Below are 6,168 nucleotides of genomic sequence, written 5' to 3' on the forward strand. Positions count from 1 at the left end.
GTACTGTCTGCTGTACAGCACTTCCAGGTCTTATGACATCCAGTACGCCTCGGATGTGTGGAAACTCTGGTCTGGGCCTCAGTCTTTTCAGCAAGCTGTACTGCTGCAATTTTATATTCCCGACCAGTCTCCACTGAGTGGTTCTGTGGTGATTGGAGGGCAGATCAGCTGTCCCTGCTGTGCCCCAGGGTTCTCCTTATGGGCCCATCTCCCTTACCCCTCACACTCCAAACATTTCCCGTAGGTCTGGCTATGCACTGGTCCCTTGTGATGACTCACTGGCCTCTGAGTGGCTCCTTTTTTCTGTTGTCTGTGGCCCCTCACTCCTATGTGGGTCCACAGGAACCCTGTCAGTGGTCTTGCTGGCCTGGGGGCTAAGAAGGCCCTCTTCTCCCCTGCAGCCTCCAAGCAACTTCATACAAAGGGCACAGCAGTGGCTTTTGCCAGCTCTCGCTCTGTGTGCTCACCAGGGCCAGCCTTGAAATGGCCGGGGCTCGAAATGCTCAGACTGCTCTGCTCTCGAAATGCTCAGTCCTTTCGTTCTGTTATCGTGGCTTCTTCTGACTTCATGAGCTCTAGAGGTCTCTTCTCCTCTTCTGCTGAGCTCTCGCTGCCCGAGCTTGGCAGTCATAGCTTTTTAATAGTTGTAAATTGGTTGATTGTGGGAGAGGGTGATGCTGGGTGCCACTTATTCTGCTATCTTGATCAGAAGCCCTCATGGTTAGTTTTAAAACAAAAATAATACAGTGACAAATTACATATTTGAATTTGGTTTTTCCAACATGATATCCTTTAATTTCCTAATAATTCCTGTGATAGGAAATTATAATCCAACAGAAGCAAAAGCAAACAGAGCTGATTTTTGACAGAACATTGTTTTAAAATGGTAATAAGTATGAAGATACAATCCTCTTACTATTCAAATTGTCTGCATTCATCTACTGCTTAATTCAGCTCCACTAAGCATAATTATTCAAAATTCTACCTTAGGAAATGGGAAAACCAAATCCAGTCACAATGGTAATTCAGATTTGTATTTCCCACAATTTTTCCATGTTAATAATTTTTTTTCCTGTAGGTGAAATGTCAGTGACACTGATTTTACCACCCTGTATTTGCTAGAGCTGATCTTTTCTCAGAGCCTCTATCTCAAAAATTGAAAAGTTCAAGGATATGTTAGCCCTGATATTCACAGCAATGAAATGCAATGTTCCTGCACATTTTTTCTTTTCATCTTTTGCTTATTTTTGTGTTTATTTTCTCATGGTTTCAAAACTTTATTAAATTCCCAAGTGTGGAATTATTTTCTGTCACAGCAGTCATTGAAGCATAGTATTGTTTTGTTTGCCATCCGGAACATCCTCCCGTTCTACTCAGAGGGGAAGAAGAGGAGAAGAAAGGGGGAGCAGGTGCAGAAGTTCTATTCAGGAGGGTTCTGACCCTCGGCAGGGGCGTGACAGGGCTTTAAAATAGGATTAGACACCCAAACAAGAAAAAGGTCACACTTGACATTTCCACTGGAAATACCAATGCAAATAGAGCTGATTCCGGGGACATTTTTCTCACACACACACATACACACACACACACACACACACACACACAATTTTGGATAGGTTTAAGAGAAAAATAATAAATTTCAATGAATTGTTTCCCTAAAAGTTCAAAAAAGCAACTATTGGAAACAGGACCCAATAATAACAATAAACATGAGTCAAAAAGTTCACTTGAGAAATTTATCTTCTGTTTTGTTTGTTATTTTTAAGCATTGGTTCTTTATTTTGTCATAGGAAGACAAACAAGGATGGAGGTGATGAGGGAAATAACAAAGATTTGGAAACTTTGATTATGTTGTATTCAAACTCTCATTTAATTTATTTTTTAAAATTTAATCCCTAATCATTATCAACCCCATTTCTACTGGCAAATTGTCTGACCTGTCTCCTGCATAATTGATAATAGAATAAATGATAACAGTATTCCCAATTTTCCGTTTCATATTCAAAAGTAGCTGGACAAATTATACAATACCAAAAGTAAAATTTGGAAGCACCTAGAAGAGGAAATGCCTCAAGCTGCTTCAAGATCCACCAATACCTATTGCAGATTTCCAAATCGTTCAACAAAAAGGACGCGATTGCTCACTGAAGTCATTGCATGATTCTGAGAATTCATGAGCCTTCCAGCTCCAAAATTTGTGCCTTCATTGGTACAACTGAGACATGTATGTCCATTAACAATGTTCCCAAAGCAGGCCAGAGAGACATAAGTTTATTTCCAATGGAAAAGATTCTGGAGGTAATAAGTAAATTCTAGAGGCCTATGTGTATACAGTCACTCACAGAAGTCTAAGAAAAATGTATCTGCTGTGTAGATTTAGATTTTAATATATTAGGCACATATAAAGGGAGATTCGTCTGTACATAAATTGTTTGTTAAGGTTCTCAAACATTTGACAATGAAAAACATAAAAATCAATTCTACCACAGAGAAACTAAAACTCTTTAGGTGAAGTACTGTCCTGAACTGGTATGATGGGACAGGGATTTGGGGTGGAGTCAGTAGGTGCAAATTCCACTCTCATCCAGTGATCACAGGTTTTGAAATTGTCTATTAAACTGAAATGATGTAATTTACAGCCTTTCATTAATCAGGCACACAAAGCTGCCAGAGTGTCTGGTATAAGATCACCTTATACCAAAAAGCAAAAGCAAGAAAAATAAAACAAAAAAAGCAACCCTCCCATGGGGAAATGTATGATTCCATTAAGTTACTTAAAATCATAAAAATAAATTCAAGGACCCTCATAAATACCTAAGCACCTAGCAACCCCATTTCTCAACCAGACAGAGCTTCCAAAAACTGATGCAGCACCCACAAAGTTTGGCTGAATTTATCCAGGAACATGCTTTACCATATTCTACTCTCACAAGTTAAGTGTAATAATCTAAATTGCCCCTCTGTCCTTAACGAAATCCAAGAACCTGTCATAGAGGAAAATATCCTTTATTAAAGATCAGTTTTAAGGTCAGAGTTGCAATCAAGATTTTTTTTAACCACAAGCTATTCAGAATCTAATGGTAATAGAGACCACAAAGAAAGTGAAAAATTGATTTTAGAATAAACTGAATTTTGGAAAGTTTCCTCTTTGCTGCAATTATTGAGATTTGCCAGTCTGGAGAAAGAATTTGTGTAAATTACCTTTAAAAATATTCTAATAGCAAATCTATTTTACCTTTGGATGTTCACCAAAATAGTCTCACCTATTTGGCTATTACCACTGGGATCAATTAAGTGTTTAGCTAAAGACACAATATTAAACTGAAGTGTGAATCAGGAATTCTTGAAAATTATATTTTATAAAGCAGTTGAGGCAAAAATTCATAATTACAAGTATATCATTTCTTTTTCTTTACTGAAGAGCTTTAGGACTTTATAAGAAAATGTAAAATGTGTCTTAGGAAATAAGGTAAGAGACTAGAAAAACAGATGATCACTTACAGCTCTTAGATTACAGGGAAAGGGAAGAGGATATTAACTTTTAAATATAATGGTCAATTGTCTTTCCAATTATAGAAGTAATACATGCTGAATATATAAAATTTGAAAAATACAAAACTTAAAATCTCAACTATCCATATACAAGGGTACTTCAAAAGTTTGTGGAAAAATAGAATTAAAAGATAATACTCATCTTTCTGTGAACTTTTTGAAGATCCCTAAATAACCACTGTTTGTGTGCTTTTACTATGCATATGTGTACATATATACATATATCTATTTATATAAATATATACATAAATATACTTATATATAAATATACATAAATACATAATGATTTATATTATCTATGTTGATAATATAATGCATACTGTATAATATATAAATACATACAAATATAATTTATACTATATGTTTATAACATATGTAAATATACCTATTTATTTTTAAAGGAGATTATACGGTTTATAGAATTATACTGTGCATCCTACTTGCTTCCCATGTACTTTCCAGTCCATCTCTGGCTATTTCCTTGGGAGGAGAAATTACTGAGTTAAAGTATATAAACATTTGTAGTGCCTTGCTACCTAAATACAATTGCTTTCCAAAAGGATTATCTATGTCTGTTGCCATAGGCAGTGTATTTATCTTGCCAATATCACATATTAGATATATCATTATATTTAGATATATATAATGTACAGATATTATATAATATAAATTTTAAAAACAAATTATTGCTTTAATCTCAATTTCTTTGATTACTAGTGAGATCAAATTTTTTGTTGGTTGAATAGTCATGGTTTTCTTATTGACTCATAATAGTCCTTTATATTCTTTTTATAAATAATGTTGTGACAGTAATGTTTTTTGCAAATATTTTTCCCATTTCATCATTTTACTTATGTTTTTCAAAAAAATTTTCATTTATAATTTATTCCACTTACTACATTGCTTTTATGCCTAGAAAGTCCATCCTCATCTCAAAATTAGTTAAATATATTTTCTTCTAAGATTTTTACCATTTTAATCCATATGATATTTATTACAATGTATAAAAAAAGAGTGAAACTCTATTTTTTTTCTCCGACTACTTGGTCAAGTCTCTCAACCAACTTGTTCTTTATCCAAAGCTTTTCTTTTTTTTTCAACCATGAAGTGTCATTATAAATATGAGGGACTTTTTCAGAGCTCTCAGTTTGCTATTGGCTTGTTTATTCTTGTTTCAGTCCCACTCTATTTAATTTTTGTCACTTCTCTTAGGAGAATTAGACAGACATTAATCACTCTTTTCAGAAAAATAAGTCATGACATTTTCACATGTTTAGTCTTCTAGACAAACTTTACAATAATATGGTCAAGTTCCTAAAGGAAACTGTGTTGGTACTATGATTAGGAATCCATTAGATCTATGAGTTAATATAGAAATAACTGTCAATTTTATCATATTCAATCTTTCCATCCAAAAGCAACGTACATCTTTATGTTTCCCTAACATTCTAGCAAAGATTTTTTATTACTATCATTGATTAAATCTTTTCCCCCATTATATCTTAGTCGTTATTGCTGCCAAATAGGAAAGCTATTGATTTTGGTATTGATCCATTATTCAGCCACTTTATGGAAGTTTTCTGTACAAAGTGTTTCAAAGTTGATTCCTTTATATTTTTCTAAATATACATCATCATAACTAAACAATTTGGTCTCCTCCTTTTTCTATATTTTATACTTCCAATTTCTATTTCAGACAGAATAATGTTAAATAATGAGTTATAGAATTAATCCTTGTCTTATTCCTAATTTTCCCTCTAGTGTTCCATTATTAAATTTTATCTTGACTTTTGGTTTAGGATAGATATTCTTTATCATTTAGGGTTTTGGACAGAATCAGAACTAAAACTCTGATAAGTTGGCCTGTGGTGTTAAACAATTTTCACTCCATAGTGATATCTAACCTCACCATCTATATTAGGCCTAGGAACCCCATTTTAAAAAAAAATCTAAACCTTTTATATAATTGAGGCTAACCTATACAAATACATGTGAAAAGTTAAACAACAGAAACTATTTCAGTGGGACCCCTGAGATTAAAAAACTCACAGAGGAAAAATGGTGGCCAGATTTAGGAACAGTCTCTGAGGAAAGGGGATGGTGGTTCCACTACAAAATGAAACTGTTCTTGAATAAAATATTTAGTTCATTTATTTTCTTTCTTCTTTATAACAAAAGCAACTTAAGATTGCGAATATGCCTGATTATATAGCTTTGGTTATATACCATAGTCATAATAGTGTCCTTGTTTCTTCTTCTAATAGTTGGTCAGCTTTTCATTTTCTTTTTGACCCAGAAGTTAAAACATTTCATTAATTGTTGAACACACTTTTTTGCACATTTTACACTCTGAAGTTGAGATGGGTCTGACAATCAAGTGTGTCTTCATTTCATAGAAATATGGTATTTAATTGCTGGGACAATTAATCATTTTGTTCATGTTTTGTATTCAGTTTTTAATTTTATGGCATCAAGGTCAGACAATATGGCCAATCACTTTTTAATTGGGAAGAACTTATTGAGTTTTTCTTTTCTCAATATAATCAATTTCTGAAAATATTTCACAAACAGTAAGTATCTTCTCCATTTGAAGTACACAAAGTTCAATAATTAACT

The sequence above is a fragment of the Galeopterus variegatus genome, unplaced genomic scaffold, assembly GCF_000696425.1.
Source record: "Galeopterus variegatus unplaced genomic scaffold, G_variegatus-3.0.2 Scaffold1512, whole genome shotgun sequence".
NCBI classification, from domain to species: Eukaryota; Metazoa; Chordata; class Mammalia; order Dermoptera; family Cynocephalidae; genus Galeopterus; species Galeopterus variegatus.